Below are 24,899 nucleotides of genomic sequence, written 5' to 3'. Positions count from 1 at the left end.
TGTTGGAGAGTCCTGTGATCGATGGATGCATTATAAAATCATATACCAGCAACAAAAGGTGAACAAGGTTGTCCACAGGGAGGTCTGGTAACGGCTGTAAAGAATACTCAAAGCCGCTCCCTAAAGAATTCGTACTGCAAATCTGATGCCTTATTGGCAACGGTATTGTGTGACAAATCAGGTCTGCCTACTTTACATATGTTAATAGTGAATATATATTTCAACACAATCTGCTCTCCAATTGAAGAAGTGATAAATTAACTGGAACATGTGTTAATAAAATGGAATGATGTCCATCCCCTGACACTAATTGCAATAGTGGGGACTTTAATTGTGAGTTTACTGTGCCTGAGGGGGAAGGTGGGTTCGGGGAGAAGCAGGTCTGCATGACGATCGATCAACCAGTCAGTATTGGGAAGAGCGGGGCGTATGGAAGACTATGGTTGCAGTTCTTTTCTAGATGGGGATTTTCTCAATCAAACTTACTTTTTGGGGAGACATGGGCAACAACACGCACCTGACAGAATTTGAGGCCATAATCCATAATCGACTATCTGTTTCTGGGTAATGTCGAACAGAGCAGCAAATGTTCTTTTGAGGTACTGAAGACATCCTTGAGTGATCAATCGATGCTCCGATTAACTATTATTATAGGGGCTTTTATGGCCACGGACACAAGTGGGCCGACTTATTTGGTTATAACTGGGAAAAATAACAGAATATGGAAAAGTGGGAAGATCTTCAAAGCTAATTCCAAATTGAATTATTGTTGGGCTTCAATCCCTGAAGATTTAAAAAACAAAGCAACGCATCCAAAGGATTTTGCACACATATTAGCCAAATTATGTTCCACTGGTATTAAGTAACAGATGCCCCACTTGGCCACATTTGTTCAGAGACATCAGAATGACTTTGGTCAATTGATAAATTATTTATGGTGACTGCACAAAAAATGTTGGACTTTATGCAGGGACATTTTTTTTCTCAAAAGGGAGTATAGTAAATGGTTAAAATGCATAGACTCCAATTATATGTTATAAAGAACCAATCCATATTTAAGAAACTGGTTCATAAAGACACCCGGTCTATTTGGCGGACCTAAATGGTACTGACGACCGTTAATTGGACTGGAAAGCGATTTGGGACTTGTAAGTTCTCTCTCCAATGTTGGTTGGTGAAATCTGTAATGATGATTTAGGCGCATGATTGGGGCATAATTAACCCCAAACTTATACAGGAAAATGTTTTAAAGAGTATTTTACTTTATTTAGTGGAAGTCATGACAATACTGTATTTTGATATTGTGGCATTACTAAGCCTAGATCTTAATTTATTTCTTTTTTCTTTTTCCTCATTTGTTGTTATGTCTTCTATTTTTTTCTAAAAATGTGATATAGTGTAAAAGTTTATTGTAAACTGGAAAACACTTTTAATTTTAAAAAAATGTACAAATTCAATGAGCAACAGCAAACGCCAAAACAATTGACTTTGCCAATGTTTGTTTGTTGTGTCACAGAGTGCACTCATGAATATTATTTGTTTTCTGTTTTATATCTGCTAGTTTAGTAAGTGGCACACACTGGTTCTTTTCTGTTACTTCTGGTTCAGATCTGCGGTATTCATCTCGTAGGCCCTACAGTCACAGGCCTGGTTGATCTTGTTTTTAAATGTCAAATGCCATGGGTTGGGTAGCCTGAGGCTACATGATGTTAGAAACACAACATGTTCTTGTAAATTCCTACATTTGAATAAGAGTTGGGTGCACAGGCTTCGACCAAGATAAGCGGCGGAAACTATTCACTGTGTTTTTCATCTTGGAAGCAGTTCTGTAAACAAGATTACTTCTCTACAAAGGGAGATTTGTCCTTATTGGTTCTGGCCAGCAGGTGGACAGAATCCTGCTTTAGTTGGGTTTGTACATTGATGTGAGGATACAGGACTTTGGCACTCACCATGAGTTAGGCAGTAAATCTGCAGAATTACCGCCAAACTCCTTTACCGTTTCCACTGCTTGGTCCCATGGCATTACCACGGGATTACGAGCGGTTGTAAGGCTGGGTAAATCTCCATAGAACTCCAGGGGGATTTTCAACCGATTTACTGCAATACTTCATGGTAAATCTGCTGAGTTTTGGGGGTTAAAGTGAAGGATGTACCGCCAGTAAAATGCTGCAGGTGGATCCTCCACTTTACCTCCAAGCCCGTAGAGAGCTAAGGCAGCACTAAAGTGTTGGAACCGGAATTACTGCAACTTTCCTGCTGTTTTTAACGCACCACTGTGATGAGGCCCTTACCCTTACTATTTCTTAACTGAGCTGCATTCATTCATTCATTGTTAGATGTGGTAGCTTTGCACCCCGCTCTTCCCCGATGAAGATTACCACAGTCACCCCTCATTGTCTCACTCAGCCCTGGGATGCGAGAAACGAGTTGTGTGCTTTCTCATTGTGTGTGAAGTTTTTGTCATTGTCAGAGCTTGCCCAGTCTCATCTCACGGGGAAAGAGGCACTGTGCTGCAAATATGTAGTGCCTGATTTACACATACAAAAAAGTTGGCACCAGTAATAGGATGGGCTAGTGAATCTATAATAATTATTATTATTATTCAGCATTTATATAGCGCTACGAACCCTCAGGTATCTGAGAGCTGCTTATTACCCACGGTGTGTGGTGCTCATGTATCGACCTCGGAAGGATGAAAGGCTGAGTTTGGCCTTGCCGGGATTCAGCAGGCTCTGCACACGTCAAAGCGAGCGATCTACTCGCTGTGCTATCGACCGGCATTTACTTCACTTGCGTCCATTTCACAAAGAGCCACTGAATCTGCACATCATAGACATGCATAATCAGATTCCCTTCCCCACCCTTTGTGTAATTGTGCAAAGCACGTGATTGAGGGCGGCATTTATGCTAATTTCTAAACACATCCCACATTCAGTGGCGTAGCACAACATTTGGGGGCCTCCCTACAAGCCATGCTGAGGGGGCCCCTCACCTCGCAAGCTCAGCAACAAACCACGGGTTGCACCACACTCCGGGCTGGGCTAGACTACCACACATGCACAATCTGCACAATGATCATGCTGCTGCACGGGCATACTGCACTAGTAGAAATAGATTAATATGTGTTTTAATGCATTATACAGCACACTTTCTGAGACGAATTGGCTAAACAAGCAGAGCGTTTGCAGTTGTTTTGAAGGGTAGCACCAATCCAAAAATCCAATACATGCAAGTCCCCAACAGGGCACAGGAACATTCATGCTTTAATTAATGTAATGCTTTGCATTAAAAATACCATGCCACAACGAAAACATGTCCAACTGGCTACACAATGTAGACTAGTCTAGACGAGTAATAACTTATCACAGATGCCACATTAAGCCATGCCTAGACTGTTTGCACCAAAATGCCAGTCGAAGCAATAACACTTATCGTTATTTTATCACAGATGCCCTGAAAAATATAAAATGCCACCATAAGAAATGGCTAGACTGGCTGCATCCAAATGCCAGTCTAGCTAGGTAATTACACTTAGCAGGACTACTTAATCAGAGAGGCCCAGTAAAAAAAAATCCTCAGTAAGGAATGACTAGACTGACTGCACCTAAATGGTAATCTAGCCACTAATAACACATAACATTCATGCTTAGCCTGGACCTGGATGACCATTGCGATTTAGCGCACAATTGCGGCCCCACACCTCCACATGTCCCCTCTCCTCCAACCCCATACCCCACCCCCCAAAATCACTCCAGAATTACCTCCACGTCCCGTTTCCTCATCCCAGTGCTTACCTATGAGGCACCTCACCGTGCTTCATAGGTAAATACTGGGATGGGCAAGAGTAGGACTAGGAGTAATGAAGACTTCAGGTAAATGGCCAGAACAGATGTCCTACCTTTACCCCATCACGTGCCAAGCCTGATAGCTACTCTGTAATGTAGTGCCTCGCATCCAGTAATGTTGCAGTGCCTAGTCTTGACTTCACCTGTCTGAAGCGATCATACACGACATCCAAGGAGTGAATAGTACCTTTGCTGCAAGTGGAGAAATTAAAGGAAAGGTAAGGCGCGTACCCTTATTTCTATGAGCCACAACCATCCACTTACCCATGAATCCCCCCAAGGCCTGCCCCAAGGAGACCTGGAAGGTGTCCAGTTAACTTGAAAGGCTATAGTCACTTCCAGAGAGGTCTCCTCCCCCTACATTCCATGGGTTTGCGGGCCAAATCATTATGCTGATGCCCCATCTGAGATGGCCTTCATATACAGCTGTCTGTTTCATGTTTTCCGAGGCAAAGTAACATCTCTGCTACCAACTTGGATCCAGAGGGCACTTACTCCTGTGGGATGTATTTACCCATGCATCCTAGCCCTACCTCAAAACTGTGCAGTACTGACATGAAAACATCATGATGGCCAGAGCTTCCCAGAAAATGCACAGGGAAATGCATGAAGAATAGGCTGCCACCCATTTTTGCCGATGTTATGGGCACAGAAGGACGCTGCCTAAAACCACCATTGGACTACCCGCACAGTAGTCTGAAACCATTGGGAATGGCAATGCTGATTGCCAAATGCAACCTAGAATTGTTGGGAATTCATTTTCTTAAATCCCAAAAATGGGTGCAGTACCAGTGCTCACCACTATCCAAAAGCCGGCAGTTTAAAACCACCCTGTGTTTCTCTGAAGGCAAGCCAAAGTGCCTATTTCAAACATTGCAATATGTGCAAAATATTTACTGAACACCAGCAGACATTTGGTAGAATGGAGTTTTGTGTGCCTACAAAATCTGGGAAATGAAGAGCCCAGAACAATGCTTATAACAAAACTAGCTGAGCTATGGAGTCAGCAGTTTAAGTTGCACTGGATTTAAAGACACTAAAATCTAAATGTTTAAATTGACTGAGTGACCTACTTTTGAGTGTCACATAGGTTGCAATTGTTTAAATGTCATAGTTTTGCACTTAGAATCAGCATTCTAGCTGCATGTGTAAAATTGCAAGTTAATTTAAAAAGCAACAAATAACATGACAGTAGCTGAAAGTCTGGCTTAAGGAACTTGATTCTGCCTGGCAACTACCCCCATCAGGAGTGAAATTTGAGTCACAACTGTGTTCCCAGGCCAACCTTCCTTTTGCTGCCCACACTAAGGATATGCCATCTATCTGATAATTGAATTATCTGTGCTCTGCAAGAGAGTGAACAAAGCCCTCTTCACTCAGGCAAAGGTTTTTATTACCGCAGTCGTAAAATGTAGCTTCCTCTTGGCAAGAGCTGGGAGGGGCACTGCCTGTGAGAGCAAGCTGGCTTGGCAAAACTGGAAAGAACCAGAAATTCAACCTTGTGCTGAGGGTAAACCACACCCCTTTGGAGCCAGAACATAACTTTAAAAAGATGAATAACTCATAGAGCGGACATGTGAAAATTTTATAAATGACACCATAATTCTTGTGATTTTTCTGCCCACATTTTAAGAGGTTTTTCGACCCGGTGGCGTGTTCAGGGGGGTGTCAGCGGAAAAGTGGATATAACTCTAACTGTATGCATGTTAAAAATCTGAAACTTCATCAGTTAATGTCCATACTCCCTGCACACATGTATGTAAAGTTGGGTCAATGTCAGAAATTGCAAAATCAGTTAAAAAGTGAAATATGTGCCAGTTCTGAATGCAAGCTCCTAGGAAGAGCAGAGTTTGAACAGGGTATACCTCCTGTAATGCATGATGGGTGCATATGATTTTAAAACAATATGTACCTCTGCAAATATGTATTTGTTTCAAATCTAGATTTGTGTGTAAGTTGACAGGAGGAGTGGACTTTCTGCAGGCTGTAAAATGACATCACTCTGACTCACAGTTCATTCCCCAATCAAATGATAAATGGAAGTTTGACCAATTAGAAGCTGAGAGAGAGGTAGGGTCAGTGATGCTAGAACACACCCACATTCTAAACACATAAAAGCAGACAGACAGGACAGATAGGGACCTTCAAAATTCATCTGCCGCTGGAAGCTCTGCCGGAAAAATCCATACTTACCTCCATCAACCTCCAGAGAGCCAAACTAGAGACTTCAATCTATCCAGAACTAAGAGACCAGACCAGAGAGAAAGCAGTGCTGTACCCAGAGAGACCCAGACCAGCAGAGAGAGCTGACCCAGATCACTGTGAAGTGCAGAGGCCAGACCAGACCAGAGTCCAGTCTAAAACCCTGACCAGATCCGTGATGAGGCCCATTTAATCCAAGAATATAGTGTGAGTACCTAGAAAACTGTGCAGAACCAATCTCCTAGTTAAAATAATATAATTCAATCTATTTAACCTAAGTAGAACTGCCTCCTAGCTGTCACTTGTCATTTTCTAGTTGCAAGCTGCACTTGTCATTTTGAGCTTTTGAAATTTGCAAACCCAAAAACGACCTTTATTAAATCGCTCATATCTCCGCGACCGTTTGGGCTAGAGACTTGCAGTAACTTTCCTCTGATAGCTTAGAATCGTAGCTTTGAATCGCACCAAGAACCGCATTCCTACCCCTTATAGTTTTACCGCAATCGCGGAACACGCATCCGCGAATTTTACCGCGATTTGCAATTTCTTCACATGTAAAAACTGCTGCTGCTTGCCTTCCATTTGCCAGAAATTCGTTTAACCTGCTAACTATCCCTGCATCATTGCTAGTGTGAGCCTGGACTAATATTAACTAGATACCACTCACCCTGAACCTCTGAAAGGGAATTAAAAAGCATTTCCAGCATATTTCTCATCCATTGCTAGCACATATCAAAGCATTTGGGCCTGTGTTTTCAAAACTCCTACCTGTTTTCTGTTGTCTAAGCTTGCTGGATTGAACTGATTACATTGATTGCATTTCTGAGAACTGTGTGCTTTCCTCCCATTTCCTTGCATTGCATAAAGAGGGGGGGAGTGAATAGCCAGAGAAAAGTGATTACATTGTTTGGTTGAAATCATATTGAGTATTTTCTGTACTGCATTCATTGAATATTGCATCCACCTGAGCTTACATAAAGCATCCTCTACCACATTATACTTTTGTTCCTATTTACCAGTGTGCTATCTTATCCATTTCATGTCAACTCATTAGTGATTATAAGAAGTGTGCTAGTGCCAGATTCTCCGTTGTTGATCTTTATCATATCAGATTAAGTGTGCTATTCAATTATTAATGTATTATAAAGTGTGATCTATATATCTATTGTTAAATTATCAAATAAACCTTTTAAACTTGCAAAACAGAACTACTTCTTGGCTCAGTGGGGTCAGGGGGATTCCAAGAGAGGGGTGTTATACAGGGGTAGTTATCCAGAACGCATGAACTGGACCTAAAGATATATCAATAAGGGTTTTCATTCAGTATTCTAGACTAGGCGTTAACTTAGCTGTAGTGCTGAATTGAATCCTCTTACAAATTGGGGGCTCGAGCCGAGAAGTTGGGTTAGATTTACCACTTGTGCAGCTCAATACAGTGTGCTAACTGACGGGATACATACATCCGGTCGGATCACCACGCTGTGTTACGCTGTAAAGCATTCCTCAAAAGGGACACTCCAAGAAAAGTTCTGTTCTGCAAAAATAAAATACAAACTTCTGTAAGTCAGGACAGAGACCAATCTCTAGAATGACGACCTTAGTAGACATGAAAATAGCCAGAGAGCACCTCTTGCATAAGCTATTTGTGAGAGGTGAATGGACCGAACAGGGCCAGGATGTGTGGTTGCAGGCCATCACACAACAGGTCACTGAAACAGGGTCAGATATATATAGAGATCAGGGTCCCTTACATGTGGCCCTGAGTGAACTATACATGGCCCCTAAGGCCAAAGATGAACACGACAAGATTGTTAGGATAGCGGCATACCTGTACCTATATATGGGAGACATGCAGGATAGATGTGCTGAAAGCCAAAATCTGGCAAATAGGCAACAGATGGCATTACGGAAGGCCCAATCTGATCTGGACTCTTCTGAGCAGAGGCTGCAGAGGAGCCAGGAGTCAGAAAATGACAGCAGACTGTACATCACTAAAATGAAGGAGGATATGGATGTGCTGCAAAAGGAAAAGTCAGAACAGGATACCAGATTTCTGGCCCTGCAGAAGGAGCACCAAGACAGTTTGGTCTCCTTACTGCAGAGCCAGAAAAAGCTGGAGCAACAATTAGACTTTAACAGGGCATGCACGGAGCAGGTAGCCACCCTGCAAAGTCATCTAGATAGAGTGAAGGTAGAGAGCAACAAGCTGATCTTGAAAGACCTGGATACCCAGGCAGAGTTTGATGAAGAACGCCAGAAAGCTGGTGCCTTTCAAAGGCAGAGGGACGACCTGGCGGCACAAATGCAGGCTCTTAGTCAGGAAAGAGACGCCTTAGGCCAGGAAGTCTGCCATTTAAAAAGAAAAATGGAAGAAAATCACCTGGCCCGCCAGGGACTGGGTGACCTCCAAAAAGAACACCAGAACTTGGTAGAGCACACCAGAAGGGTGGAAGATGCTCTAGCAAGAAAGGAGCAGGCCAATAGGGACACAGCTCAGGAGGTAACCCTCCTGCAGCAAAGACTGGCCCAGTTCTCCAGGACCAATCAGGAAGCACAGAGAGAGAATGAGGCTCTCTGCCAACACAATGATAGGCTCCAACAACAGGTAGCGATGCAGGAGAGACTGATAGAGTCTAGTAAGGCCTTAACTGAGGAACTGAAGGCACAAATGCAGGCTCTTGCATTGCAACAGGGAGCAGGGGCGGATAGAGATGAGGTCCGCTGGGAAAGAGAGACTCCTGACCATAACCGCAGGAGCCCTAACACCAGGGGCCTTCATCTCCCCCAGTCCCTGGACTCTACCACCCCCATGTCCCCTGGCGCACATGAGCACAGGGCTGCAGGGATGGCAGATTACTATCCAGCTAAGAGTATGGGGCTCATAGGCCAGTACCACTCAGGAATGGAGGGGTGGGCATCCGGGTATGGGCACCCAAGTACAGTACAGTTCAATGGGGAACCCCAGGAGAGTAGGCCCATTAAGGGCATCCTGAAAACCTCTGCCCAGTTAGGTCAGTGGAGGGGGTACCCATCAAATCCTGGCAGCAAGGAGGAATCTGAAGACCCCTCTGAACTGCGCAGGACACAGGAGACCAGGTCCCCACATTCTGCCAGCCATTCCCAGGCTCGCAGAATCCGGGAAAACCTGGAAGAACAGACGGGAACCTCTGGGAGCAGTGCCTCTGAGTCCGAGGAAGAATGGACAAGGGTTACCCGAACCAAAAAGGCCAATAAGGCAAAAAGGGCCTTGCTTAAGGACCCCTTAAAGCAGATTAAGGCGATCCGGAGCGTCATCACGCCTTACCATAAGAACGCTAAGTATTCTGTTTGGGAGCACTTAGAGTTGTTTGAACAAATGATGGAGACTTTCCATTTGAAGGACAGCCAAAGCTGTATTCAATATGTAAAGTGGACCTTCTCCCCGGAATACTCCAGTTTCTTTGCGGGGCTGGAGGACCAAAATCATTTAAGATGGTCCACCTATAAGGCGGCCATCTTGAAACATTTTTCTGTTCACAGAAATCCTCAAGAGGCTCGCAAGGCAGCCTACAATTTGCAATGTGGGGAGGATCAGGCCCCACAAGAATTTGTGCAGGAGTTAAAGCGTGCTTTTGCACAGACCACAAGAAGGGTGCGCACGGATAGCAGGGAATTTATTAATACGTTTTTCCATGCCTTGCCCAAATATATCATGACCCAGCTCGTGAGGGATTTTCACGAGAAAAGATCTTTAGACTGGGTCATTGAACAGGCTACCCGGATCTATGAGGTGCAGAAACCGGTAGATAGCAAAAGTAATGCCCAGAAAAACCCCAAAGCCAACAGCACCCCTGCTGCTGCCAAGGTGGCAGAGGTAAAGGTCACCCCCGTTTTGGATTTGGAGATGGGGGGGCCTAAAAACCTACCTGCACCTAATAATGCTAGGCCCAGGAGGTCCTCGGGTCAGTCACAGACAGGGAGGCAGCCCCACAAATGGGGTCCCTCGCTCTCCTGACTATGTAAGTCCTCGCTACAAAGGTAACAGACCCATCCTGGGTTATGTGTGGACTCCTCCAGCCCAAGGGGGGGGATCCAGCCAAGCACCTAACCCAGGGAACTTCCCTCCAAACTTCCCACAGGAGGGCAGAAATTTACCAAACCCTGGGCAGAACTTTTTCCCCAGATATCCACCCGACTTCCAACCCCAAAATCATCCATCCTTCTTTCCCCAATTCCCTGAGCCCAGACCACTGAATCCGGGAGAGGGGAGGCCAAGGGTGGAGGGGTACCCAAATCTTCCCAACCAGGGGTACTACCAAAGAAGGGACAGCTACCCTTCCCGGGATCAGCCCAGGGGAGAAAACAGGGTCCCGTATCAGCCTGAGCGGGTTTCCCAGTTAGAGCGCCAGGTTCAAAACATGGCGCGGGATCTGGGTCACATACTGAGGGCTCAGCAGAACCCTCAGATGGGCGTGCCGGCGCAGAACGCACCCAACTCTGGACCTGGTGCTCCAGAACAATGACGGGGGCAGCACCCCGATAATTCACCGGTTCCCAGGGAGGAGGCACAAAGGGAAGGGGGGTGTAAAGCCTTGGAGGAAGCTTCCTTCCTCACTTGTAAACAGCCCCTGGAAACCCAGGAACCGGAAACGAAATCTCTTGCCCCTGAAAGTCTGCCTCCTAAGGAGCAGAGGGGGGGTAGGAGAAACAAAAGACCCAAACAGACTCAGTTTGAGGAGGAGGTACAGATCTTCCAATTTGAGGGAGAGGGATCCTCAGAGGATCCTGGGAAAAGGATCTTCTCCTTCAGAGAGGGGGGAACTCCCCCCAAAGAAAAATGGGTCCCTAGGGATGCAAATCCAGACTGGGGAGATGTGGAGACTGAGCTACCGCCGCCCACCATCTCATCCCAGAACCAACAGCAAGAAAATCCCCTGGTTCAAATTCATCCTGGTGACTGCCTCCAAAAAGGGGGGGGCGGCCCAGAACCGGAGCCAGGGGAACCCACAATGGCTCTGATCTCCAGTTGCCAAATTTTTCTTTCAGATTCCCAAGGCTCTCCACAAGATTCTGCCCAAATCTCTTCGCTAGCGATGTCCAAAACCAGAAAATTAGCCCACCAGTTGTCCAAAAATGTACATTATCTGTGCCCCCTTGAGGAGAAGGAGGGAAGATATTATGCCCCGGTACAAGTACAGGGGCAGGGTACAATCTCGGCACTGGTGGACACGGGATCTCAAGCTACCCTTCTGTCCAGAAGGGCCTTTGACGAACTGAATGCAGGAAGGGGAGAGAATTACCAAATTCCTCTCACCTCTCTTCCGGGACAACTACAGAACTTTGACGGGAAGGAAATTCCCGTTGAGGGGACTGCAGATTTGGACATTAAAATTGGGCGACACAAGCTGAAACACCCGGTCATAGTTGTGACTCCAGAGGGCACCCCTTGTTTACTAGGGAATGACCTCCTGAGAAGGTTGTCACCCCTAATAGATTGCGTAAACAAGGTCCTCTGGACTCAGACTAGCCGACCCATAAAATTAAAACAGAGTGTCAACCATGTTAGTTTAAACGGCACCTGCCACATGGTTGAACAAAAATCTGACCAAGTAGAATTTCACTTCCAGAATAGCCAAATTCCAGACGTGACAGTAATAGCAGTAGGACAACAGACTGGTGATGGGGGGTCCTCTCTATTTCTGAAAATCAACCTTCCTTCCAGTTTAAGGTGATATTCCACGCTGGAAGGAAACACTCTGAAATTCTATACCAATCCACAATCTGAAACTCCCACTCCTATAGTGCAGAAAGATGTGAAATCAGCTCAAAGCCTGGCTGATATTCAGCAAATTGGAGAGCAGTTGTTCATCCCTGTTCAGTTAAATGATGGGAAGGACTCTGTTCTCGCTCGAGTGTGTGTGAACAACGGTAAGAGCTTCATCAGCGAAGCCATGTTTCGCCAACTCCCAAAAGATCCAGCCATTCCCACCTTCAAACTGATAGACAAATGGGAAATGGACCTGGAAGCACCTAATTCCAAACATCTCCTGCCAAGCAGGTGTATGCTCAAAATCTCCATTGGCAACAAGAGCATTGTCCATAATTGTTGGGTCGTGCGAGACGTCCCTGCCGCCTTTTACTTAGGCAGTGACATTCTCAATCGCTTTGCCATTAGTTTGGACCTAATAAAGTTCAAAGCTTGGTCCCGATTAGCGGATAATCCCATGGGCTTTGATGATCCAGAAAAAGCATTTAGGTCAGCTCAATTGCTACCTTATGCAGTTGAAATCCAGATTAAAGAGGAGGTCACCATCCCAGAAAGGACCCGACAATTCTCCCTGGAAGTGAAAGTTAAAAGGGGACAAGAGTTGAAAAACCCTGATGCTTACATACATCTAAATGCTTCTCTCCAACAGCAAGGGTTGGGGGTAAACCCAACACCATTAGTCAACATAGAACATGACACCATTCCAATAGAGGTGGATAACAGCGACTTAAAGAGTATTACTCTAGCCGCAGGCACCATTATTGGAATGGCGGTTGATGACCAACATTTCTCCATTGATCTTGTAAATGAACTGTTAGGACCAATCCCCAAGGACTGTTTTGACAGTGACAGTGAGGACAATACAACACCAGACAGGATTTTTACCCGGCATGGGGGGAACTTCCTGGTGTACACTTCCTGCCCCTATGGTAAGGAAGATGTGACTTGTGACTTCAGGAGGGATGAGGTGATTTTCCAGGTCCATGAGGGCTGCCTTTCCCACCTGAAGCCTCCGGTCCAAATCAGCACTCTAACCAGGGACTTCTCCACCCAGCTGGAGGAGGCCGCTGAAATAGCCAAACCAGAAGTCTTTCCAGGCTTCAGGAAGATGGTGGAAGAGAGAGTCAACCTAGCTGATGCCTGTGTGACTCTGGAACAAAAGCAAAAGTTGAAACAAGTTTTCTTGGATTTCCAAGATCTCTTTGCGGTAGACTCATATGACTGTGGTCGCACTGACATCCACACAACAACAATCCCCACGGACCCTGGCATGACTCCTGTGTTTGTGAAGCAATATCGCTTGCCTCTCGCATCAATGGAGTCCCTTACTGAAATAATTAAGAACCTTGAGTCCCGGGGAATAATCCGTCCAGTCCACAGCACCTTCAATAATCCGGTGCTGGGAATATTGAAGCCAAACGGCCAGTGGAGACTCTGTGCTGACCTTAGGGAGCTCAACAAACGGGTCCATACTTCCCGATGGCCTCTGCCCTACATTGACCAAGGGCTGGCCCAGATTCAGGGGTCACAGGTATTCACTGCAATAGACCTGACCAATGGATACTGGACCGTGCCTGTCAGCAGGGAGGACCAATACAAACTGGCTTTTACCTTTGGGGGCCAGCAGTACACATGGACCCGGACTCCCTTCGGATACCTCAACTCCGGCAATGAGTTCAATATTTTCCTACATAAGGCCATGCCTGACTTGGGTGCAAGGGGTAACCTGGCTTATGTAGATGATGTCCTCATCAAAAGCTCAACTGTTGAGGAACACATAGCGGAGATCCGTTATGTTCTGACACAGTTGAGGGCCGCCGGAGCAAAACTTTCCTTTCAGAAAGCACAGTGGTGTAAAACCCGTGTTAACTTCTTGGGGCATGAGATTACTCCTCAGGGTCTTTGTCCCCAGGAAAAGAAAGTGGAAGCACTTCAGAAACTGAAAGACCCCACAACTCTGCGGGAACTAAGGAGCCTCCTTGGACTGACTAATTACAGCAGAAAGTTCATTGAGGACTACGCAGAGATCACCAGACCCCTGATTCATCTCCTGAAGGGGGGGGTCAAGTGGGAATGGGGTCCAGAACAAGCCGAGGCAGTAAAACAACTCAAGAGAAGCCTCTCACAAGCGCCTTGCCTAGCTTACCCTGTCAGAAACAAGGAGTTCTTCCTGGAGACAGGGTTCTCTAATACGTGCTTGACGGCAGTATTATACCAAAAGCATGACAGGGTCAATAAAGTAATCTCCTATGCGAGCAAAACTTTATCCTCTGTGGAGGAAAAATTCAACGATTGTGAGAAGGCACTCCTGGCGACGGTGTGGGCATTGAAGAATTACCGCCCGTTTATCCAGGGGGAACACATCATAGTGGAGACTCCACACCAGCCTCTGCAATATCTCCAAAGTGACAGAATCCGGGCCGGAAATGTGAGTAATTCCCGAATTACTTCCTGGATTCTGTCAATGCAAGGCTTTCCTGTGGAGGTCAGATATGGCCAAAACAAGAAGAGTCCCCTCGCGCAAGGTCTGGCTGACTTGCATGATTGTGCCAGAGAAAACTGTCTCGAGGACGAAAGTCTGAAAATCAAGGACAACATGGAGGCATACCTTAATTCCCCCCACAAAGTCTTTGAAGAGGACAAGTGTGAGGGAATGCCCACTGTCTATGTGGATGGATGCTCTTACCATGTTGACAACGACGGGGAGAAAGAACTGGTGGCTGGCGTAGGGAATGCCTGGGTGAATGAGTCCCCAGAACCCTCCGCTGGATACAAAATTGGTCCCCGAAGTAGTCAGGTGGCAGAATTGATGGCTGTGCATCAGGCCATCCTCACTGCTGTCCAGCATCAACTCCACGAACTGGTCATAATCACAGATTCGGATTATGTACGGAACGGGTTCGTGGAGCACCTGGTTAATTGGAAAACCAGAGGCATGTTATGTGCTAACAACAAACCCTTGAAACATGGGAAGTTGATCCAAAACATTGATGATCTGGTAACATCGAATGGGATGACCATCTACTGGAAAAAGATCAAAGGTCATTCCAAAGTAGAGGGACCAGACAAAACTGGAAATGACTTAGCTGATCAGCTGGCCAAAACCGGGGCCATCCAAGGAGATCTAATTGAGATTGAGTCCCTGTTGGGGGAAATCCAGGTCACTGCTATCACTAGGTCCCAGACAAATGCTCACAACGACCTTTCAATTGCACAATGGAGTAAGGAGACCCCTGATACTGATTTGATTACTGCTCAGAAGGGGGATCCAATAATTGGTAAATTTTACCAGCACCTTGAGGACCCTGAGAACTTTCCCCTGACGGATACCGATTACATTGGGAAAGAGGACCTAAGAGTGTTGATGAAATGTCCAAGAATGTTCCGGATCCAAGACGGTTTGTTGGTAAGGAAATCCAAAGCTGGCCACGATCAGTGGGTGGTTCCTACCTCATTCCGAAGCCTGATGTTAAGTCACGCCCATGATGCGGCCACCGCCGGTCATAGGGGGTTTCACACAACATTGGAAATCTTAAGAGAGGTTGCATACTGGCCACACATGGGCCAGGACCTCAACCAATATTTGAAGGGTTGTCTTGTGTGTGCACAATTTCAGCCGACATCCCTCACACACCGGGCGCCTTTACAAAAGAGGGGAATGACACTGCCATGGTCAGATTTACAAATCGACTTTGTAGGCCCTGTGATTCGCTCGGCTAGGGGGAATAAGTACATGTTGACTGTGACATGCTTGTTTACCAAGTGGGTGGAATGTCTCCCAGCCCCAAATTGCAAGGCAGAAACCGCAGCTGCCTTGATGATTAACCACATCTTTTCCCGTTTTGGTCTACCTCAAAGGATTGAGTCAGACAGAGGTAGCCACTTCACCAGTGAAGTAATGACAAAGATGTGGGAGATACTGGGGGTCAAGAGAAAGCTGCATATTGCTTATAGACCAGCTTCTTCTGGGGCAGTAGAGAGATATAACCGGACAATTGTGAGCATATTAAAGAAATTTGTGGCAGATTCTGGGCCAAGTTGGGATATCCGATTACCTCTGGTCCTAATGGCTATCAGATCTACCCCTTCATCTGCAACCAAAATGTCACCATTTGAGTTGATGACTGGGCGCAAGATGGTGCTTCCTCAGCATTTGCTCTACAGGACCCAAGAGCAGACACTGATAAATGCCTCCACTACTCATGAGTATGTAGAGAACTTAAGGAAACACCTCCAACATGCTTTTGCTTATGCTCAGCGGAATCTAGAAAGATCAGCTGATAGCATGAAGACCCACTATGACCTGAAAACTTCCAGGAAGGAATATCAGGTGGGGGACCGGGTCTATCTATACAACTTCCAAAGGAACCAGGCCAAGCAGCGCAAATTTTTGCCTACATGGAAAGGACCCTTTGAGATCGTCGATAAGATCTCCCCTGTGGCCTACAAGATCCGCATCCCCAAAGGCGGTTCGGCAGAGGGGGAAGACAAGTGGGTACACATAAACCAGTTGAAGTGTTGCCATCCCAGGCACACTCTGCAACAACTGGAGGAATCCTCTGGAATCCTAGCGGGTACTGTCTCAGACTAATTCTGTTCCAATCATAAAACATACCACATCTAGTCTCTAAAATATTGTGATTTGCATGAAACTGTCTCTTAGTTATACTGTTTTTTTATCAAAATAAGAATGTAATGTTTCGTCATGATGAAATGCATATGCTGTCCCACCATCTCAACAGTGGTGGAAAAACGTCTATGAGTAGGTATTGCCGCTCTTCCTTTGTCGTCCTAGGAGAAAGAAAACCTGAAGACGGGCCAAGGAGGACGATCCGGAGACCGGGAGCTGAGACGCAACGGGCTCGGGGTACCGCCCAATCTTCCCATCAGGACCGGCGAGGAGAACCGATCGATCAGTACCGGATGGAGAAGAAGATGCTGAACTGTGCCATCTATTGGAAGAAGATGAGGAAACATCCCAGATCTTGCGAGTCCCATCAGTGAAACAGAATGGCCATCGCAAGAGGGGGGCTTGTGGGATGTATTTACCCATGCATCCTAGCCCTACCTCAAAACTGTGCAGTACTGACATGAAAACATCATGATGGCCAGAGCTTCCCAGAAAATGCACAGGGAAATGCATGAAGAATAGGCTGCCACCCATTTTTGCCGATGTTATGGGCACAGAAGGACGCTGCCTAAAACCACCATTGGACTACCCGCACAGTAGTCTGAAACCATTGGGAATGGCAATGCTGATTGCCAAATGCAACCTAGAATTGTTGGGAATTCATTTTCTTAAATCCCAAAAATGGGTGCAGTACCAGTGCTCACCACTATCCAAAAGCCGGCAGTTTAAAACCACCCTGTGTTTCTCTGAAGGCAAGCCAAAGTGCCTATTTCAAACATTGCAATATGTGCAAAATATTTACTGAACACCAGCAGACATTTGGTAGAATGGAGTTTTGTGTGCCTACAAAATCTGGGAAATGAAGAGCCCAGAACAATGCTTATAACAAAACTAGCTGAGCTATGGAGTCAGCAGTTTAAGTTGCACTGGATTTAAAGACACTAAAATCTAAATGTTTAAATTGACTGAGTGGCCTACTTTTGAGTGTCACATAGGTTGCAATTGTTTAAATGTCATAGTTTTGCACTTAGAATCAGCATTCTAGCTGCATGTGTAAAATTGCAAGTTAATTTAAAAAGCAACAAATAACATGACAGTAGCTGAAAGTCTGGCTTAAGGAACTTGATTCTGCCTGGCAACTACCCCCATCAGGAGTGAAATTTGAGTCACAACTGTGTTCCCAGGCCAACCTTCCTTTTGCTGCCCACACTAAGGATATGCCATCTATCTGATAATTGAATTATCTGTGCTCTGCAAGAGAGTGAACAAAGCCCTCTTCACTCAGGCAAAGGTTTTTATTACCGCAGTCGTAAAATGTAGCTTCCTCTTGGCAAGAGCTGGGAGGGGCACTGCCTGTGAGAGCAAGCTGGCTTGGCAAAACTGGAAAGAACCAGAAATTCAACCTTGTGCTGAGGGTAAACCACACCCCTTTGGAGCCAGAACATAACTTTAAAAAGATGAATAACTCATAGAGCGGACATGTGAAAATTTTATAAATGACACCATAATTCTTGTGATTTTTCTGCCCACATTTTAAGAGGTTTTTCGACCCGGTGGCGTGTTCAGGGGGGTGTCAGCGGAAAAGTGGATATAACTCTAACTGTATGCATGTTAAAAATCTGAAACTTCATCAGTTAATGTCCATACTCCCTGCACACATGTATGTAAAGTTGGGTCAATGTCAGAAATTGCAAAATCAGTTAAAAAGTGAAATATGTGCCAGTTCTGAATGCAAGCTCCCAGGAAGAGCAGAGTTTGAACAGGGTATACCTCCTGTAATGCATGATGGGTGCATATGATTTTAAAACAATATGTACCTCTGCAAATATGTATTTGTTTCAAATCTAGATTTGTGTGTAAGTTGACAGGAGGAGTGGACTTTCTGCAGGCTGTAAAATGACATCACTCTGACTCACAGTTCATTCCCCAATCAAATGATAAATGGAAGTTTGACCAATTAGAAGCTGAGAGAGAGGTAGGGTCAGTGATGCTAGAACACACCCACATTCTAAACACATAAAAGCAGACAGACAGGACAGATAGGGACCTTCAAAATTCATCTGCCGCTGGAAGCTCTGCCGGAAAAATCCATACTTACCTCCATCAACCTCCAGAGAGCCAAACTAGAGACTTCAATCTATCCAGAACTAAGAGACCAGACCAGAGAGAAAGCAGTGCTGTACCCAGAGAGACCCAGACCAGCAGAGAGAGCTGACCCAGATCACTGTGAAGTGCAGAGGCCAGACCAGACCAGACCAGAGTCCAGTCTAAAACCCTGACCAGATCCGTGATGAGGCCCATTTAATCCAAGAATATAGTGTGAGTACCTAGAAAACTGTGCAGAACCAATCTCCTAGTTAAAATAATATAATTCAATCTATTTAACCTAAGTAGAACTGCCTCCTAGCTGTCACTTGTCATTTTCTAGTTGCAAGCTGCACTTGTCATTTTGAGCTTTTGAAATTTGCAAACCCAAAAACGACCTTTATTAAATCGCTCATATCTCCGCGACCGTTTGGGCTAGAGACTTGCAGTAACTTTCCTCTGATAGCTTAGAATCGTAGCTTTGAATCGCACCAAGAACCGCATTCCTACCCCTTATAGTTTTACCGCAATCGCGGAACACGCATCCGCGAATTTTACCGCGATTTGCAATTTCTTCACATGTAAAAACTGCTGCTGCTTGCCTTCCATTTGCCAGAAATTCGTTTAACCTGCTAACTATCCCTGCATCATTGCTAGTGTGAGCCTGGACTAATATTAACTAGATACCACTCACCCTGAACCTCTGAAAGGGAATTAAAAAGCATTTCCAGCATATTTCTCATCCATTGCTAGCACATATCAAAGCATTTGGGCCTGTGTTTTCAAAACTCCTATCTGTTTTCTGTTGTCTAAGCTTGCTGGATTGAACTGATTACATTGATTGCATTTCTGAGAACTGTGTGCTTTCCTCCCATTTCCTTGCATTGCATAAAGAGGGGGGGAGTGAATAGCCAGAGAAAAGTGATTACATTGTTTGGTTGAAATCATATTGAGTATTTTCTGTACTGCATTCATTGAATATTGCATCCACCTGAGCTTACATAAAGCATCCTCTACCACATTATACTTTTGTTCCTATTTACCAGTGTGCTATCTTATCCATTTCATGTCAACTCATTAGTGATTATAAGAAGTGTGCTAGTGCCAGATTCTCCGTTGTTGATCTTTATCATATCAGATTAAGTGTGCTATTCAATTATTAATGTATTATAAAGTGTGATCTATATATCTATTGTTAAATTATCAAATAAACCTTTTAAACTTGCAAAACAGAACTACTTCTTGGCTCAGTGGGGTCAGGGGGATTCCAAGAGAGGGGTGTTATACAGGGGTAGTCATCCAGAACGCATGAACTGGACCTAAAGATATATCAATAAGGGTTTTCATTCAGTATTCTAGACTAGGCGTTAACTTAGCTGTAGTGCTGAATTGAATCCTCTTACACTCCATTCCGATGACTCTGCTTGGTGCATGGGGATTGCAGCAAAGGCAATACCAGAAATAGAGCGTCACACTCAATACGTATTCTTGTAGGCAAAATGAATGTTGTATGCATACTTACGACCCATGTGTACGTTTTGTTCCCCCTGTTCCTCTTTGACTGACTATCTGATATCCTGAACTACAAACCATGGAACTGCCCCTGTAAATTCCTGAATGAAGACCTTAAAGAGCTGAGCAGAGCCTATTTCTGTGTACCATAGTGGCCCCACTGCTGCTCTCAAAACAAGGAAATGTCCATAGTGAAAATCTGTATTTATATACCCAGAAGCCACAGAAGCCCAACTTGCAGGTGCATTAAAGAACTGTATCTCTGATTGTCTCTGCACTCCTCACCTGACCTGTATCCCTGATCAATGTGTTTTCATCGAATTGTACTCTCTGCTCCTGATTTCTTTACCAAAGGGACGCAAAACACAGGGAATGTGGTGCCTCCGCAGCACTCATCAAATATTTCCCTTGAAGTGGCCTAGTTCTGCCTACTTCGGGTCACTGTTGCATATGGTGGCTTGGCGCCTTGTGGGATCCCCCTGCATGCCGCCTAGATTGAGGTTGTGAGGGTCCTTCATACCAGGGCCAGGCCAACAGACACTACCATGCCCCAATTTGCAGGGAGCGTGGGAGTAAGTGCTGTGGAGGGAGCAGGAGTTGAAGAGGTCAAGGCCATTAGGCCCCAGCCACAGTAGTGCTGACAGTAGGGCAGCAAATAAAATAGGAGGATTGTGGGTAGGTTGACTATCCTCTACCCTGGGGTCGGTGAGAGGAGTCAAAAGATAGGGAGGAAAATAGATATGGAAGAAAAACTGGGGGAAGGCAGATTGTCTTCTTGTGTATGTAATGGGACGAGGAAGCATGGACGTGGGAGTAATGTTCCATGGCACACGTTTGTATTGTAAGTGTAGGTTTTGTGATTTTATATTGAAATATTGAAATGTACACAGAATGACTAACCTTTTGTTTGGGTAATTCTCATTGACCACTACTTAGTGCGTGTTTGCTCTTTATGTAAATACCATGGAGCTGCTCTCCCGCCCGAATATTAAGTCGTTCTTTGCAGAGGAAAGGAAGCACACATCACTAGGCATTCGAGTAATTGTGGGTTTCAAAAATGCCAAACTGGTTATGGAGTTAGCCATTCCACATTGTGTGATGCCATCTTCGCCTCCTATAGCTCCATTATGTGATATTCTCGCCCCAGCCTCCGGATGTTAGCAGGGAGGCCGGGGTGCTGTGCACGCAACATGCAGAGATAGGGAGCGCTAATAACTCACGACCACACATGTTTAGATCGCACTCAGCTCTGCCACGTTTCCGGTCATCGCCATCTTTTATTATCTCCCTATCCTTCCCTCATCACGTGGGGTGGGCTCCCCACACTCACATGACTCGGGCACATGTGAACACTACATTCCTCCCAAACTTGGATTTCTTGAATAAAGACTGTCAACTCACTTGGGGCTGTCCATAAGTCTTTCTCGGACTGGATGGGTCCTGGCATCTCTGGGTTTCTTGTGGTACTCTCCATGTAGGACATACCCCTGCATTCGGGATGATGGGTGCGGTCTGTCGGGGCGTGGCCAAGCAGCCATGGAGTAGGCTGCACTATCCGTGAGCTCCGTGATCCGACGAGGTGATCCGAAGGAAAAACGCACGCTTTAGCAGAACATTTTAACCTCAGAGCACATGGATAGGTGTGGGAACGGATCAGGCACAGTCTGAGTGCATCGGAGGACTGCCGAAAATACTGTAGCAGAAGACGCGCTACTTTGTATCGGGAGCCGGCGCAGCGAAATGGTAAACAACAAGATGGCGGCGGCAGTGAACAAAGGAATGCTCGGCGAGCAAGTGCCACGGCCCGCAATGATAGGGATGGGCAGCCCGACGGCGGCTTGAGGACTGCAACTTGCGGTGCCCTGAAGTGAGCAAAGTCGCGCGCGGCCCAGTGACGGATGCCCAGCACTCGAGTCCCGGCAAAAGTGGAAGACCTCGCCCGGGACGAGCAGAGGAGCTTTCTCCCCCCTGCAGTGAGGCCCGGGAGGCATGGGAGAGAACGGGCACGCGACATGGTAGCGGCGGAGAATGACCGGTCCCGCACTGCGAGCCTGACATCTGAGTGAGCGTGTGAATGCCTGGAGTGCACGGCATAACGGGCTGCCGGAAAGCAATGGATATTTTGTGATTTTTAAAGTTGGTAGTAGGCAGGCGGACGAACAATTCACAGTAGCAGCTTCCCTGCACGACTAAATTGCTCAGTGAAACACGGGCCGGTAGGCTGCACCACTGGGACACTGCTGGTGTGGAGCGCCATGGGAAACTTGGGGGTTTAAATGAGCATACGCGTAGCACGGAAGAACATACCACGGTGAACTGAGATAATGCAGTAGGCTCCGGAAGGGTCTAGGGCCTGCAGTGTGAGGATATAGGCACTTGTGCGGCCTGGCATCCTGGCACCAGGTGCGAAGCTACTGTTGTAGGGGATGCTGTGAGTGTTCGCTGGCCCCGGAAGATAAGCCATTGCAACAGTGACAGTGGTGTCCAGAGAAAAGATACGGGAGCATTGAACCAAAGCTGGGCATAATAGCTGTGAATGGTGTGCGGTCTCTTGGACGCAGTGGCACGTCGGATACGTGGGAGGACACAGCCCACTCAGAACTTGGAGCTCAGCATACAGAGGCTGCCTATACCGGGGGAGGCGCACTGGGGGCGAGCTTACATAGGAAAGCAAGATTACGCACTGGAGGCCAGTCAACCCGGGTGCATAACGAAAGCTGCAAGATGTCGGGGCGAGGGGCTGGGGGTAAAACCAAGATTAAGCAATCCACGATGGAAGCATTCGCCAAAACACAGCAATCTCCGGCGGTCATAGCGTCTAAAGAAGCAGAGGCACCAGGGGAGAGCGCTGCAGCTACTGACAAACATCAGATATTAGCGGCTTTAACGGAGCTGCGAGACTCATGGGGGACAGCGATGTCGGACCTGCACACTTCCCTGGAGGCCAAAATAGACGCAGTGGGCATAGAGGTTACCCTGCTGAGGCAAGACGTCAGGGGGCTGGCGGAGAGAACAAGCAGCTTGGAGAGTGCCGTGAAAATCAACACGGACACTAGCACTAGCAACGTACAAGAGATAGCCAATCTGGAGACTCGGGCGGAGGAGGCTGAAGGGAGAGCGAGGAGGAACAACATTCGTGTGGTGGGCCTGCCGGAAGGAGAGGAAGGACGGGACCCGACGGACTACATCGAGAATCTGCTCTTACAAGAAATAGGGGCTGCAGAACTCTCGCAGGGGTTTGCGGTGGAACGTGCGCACAGAGCCCTCATGAGGAAGCCACAACCGGGGGCTCCCCCCCCGGCCTATAATAGCGAAAATACTGAATTATAAGGATCGTGAGAAGATTTTGGAATACTTCCGCAAAGGAGGAACCATTGAGAGGGCGTCGTGCGCCATCACGGCATATCCAGACTACACAATGCTGGTCCAAAGGCAGCGATTCAGCTATGTGGCGATCAAAAGAAGGCTGCGTGCGGCGGGGATCAAATATATGCTGCTATATCCTGCGAAACTGAAAGTGATACATAAGAGCAAGATGTTTTTTTTCCACAGGCCCGAAGAAGCGACGACCTGGCTAGACCTGCAGGGTTGTCCGGAGCAGGAGGCGGATCAAGCGCAAGAGTAACACGATAAGTGGCTGGGGACATTACATGTAGCGTGACAGGATGTGCAATGGGTATCCAGTAGAACTGTGGGGGATGGCTATGGCTAAGGGGTAGTACTGGGTACGGGTGGCACTGGAAGCAGATCCCATGGACTTGGGCGCACGCAAGGACTTGAATATAGTAAAGTGCATATATAAGTGGTAATTGTACAGTTAAGTGTGTAGAGTTTATAGCAATCAGGAGCGACAGGATGTGGGCACCCTATCCCCCATATTAGTATTAGTACTAGTAGGCTAGCCAGTAGGGCGGCCTCACCCCGCGGAGCATCGAGTACAGGCGTCTGCCAGAAAAGTGCTAGATGCGGGGGAGCCTGAGATCCAGGGATGGAGCTGGGCAACAGTTGAGGAAAGGGATATGGGGGTTAGGTGGGAGAATGGGGGGAGGGTGGTGTGGGGAGTTGGGTGTGGTTGGGTGGGATAATGGGAAGGGAGGGGTGTTTGGGGTGTGTGTAGTTAAGGGAAGTTTGAATTGGGATACGAGCCTAAATATACGAGACCGGGTACGAGTAGTGGATTGCGCGGGTGGGATGGGGGCGGAAAGCATAACAAGCCATGGGGGACCTTAAAATAATTACGTGGAATGTTAGGGGTCTAAACAGTTATTTGAAGAGAAATAAGGTCATGTTATACTTGCGGAGACAAAAGATAGATATTGCGCTGTTGCAAGAGACCCATTTGACGAAAGAGAGACTGGGAATGATTAAGAGGAAATGGAAAGGAGTGGTGGTGGGTTCAACATACTCAGCTTATGCAAGAGGGGTTCTTATCTGGGTGGCCCCGCATGTCCCCTTTCATGTGTTACAGGAAACTGCTGAGGCGGACGGGAGAATGGTCATACTCAGGGGCATGGTAGAGAACAGAGAGATAAGTGTAATTAATACATACGCTCCCAATCAGAATACGGCAATGTATTTCAGAACCCTGAGTGTTCACCTTGGTATGTGCATGGGAAGTGCGGTACTCTGGGGGGGGGACTTTAACTGTGTATTAGATCCAAGGGTGGATAGATCAGATCAGAAATGGGAAAAACCTGCCCCGGCGGCACGGGTGTTACAAGCGTTGCTCAATGATTTTGACTTGACTGATGTATGGAGAATGAAGCACCCCCAAGAACGACAGTATTCTCACTATTCGGCCCCGCAACAGCTGTCCACTAGACTAGATTATGTCTTTGCTACGTCAGGCTTAATAACGGAGATGGCGCGGGTGGAA

The sequence above is a fragment of the Ambystoma mexicanum genome, chromosome 6p, assembly GCF_040938575.1.
Source record: "Ambystoma mexicanum isolate Mex_15411 chromosome 6p, UKY_AmexF1_1, whole genome shotgun sequence".
In the NCBI taxonomy this organism is placed as follows: Eukaryota; Metazoa; Chordata; class Amphibia; order Caudata; family Ambystomatidae; genus Ambystoma; species Ambystoma mexicanum.
Note: the sequence above shows the minus strand (reverse complement) of the source record.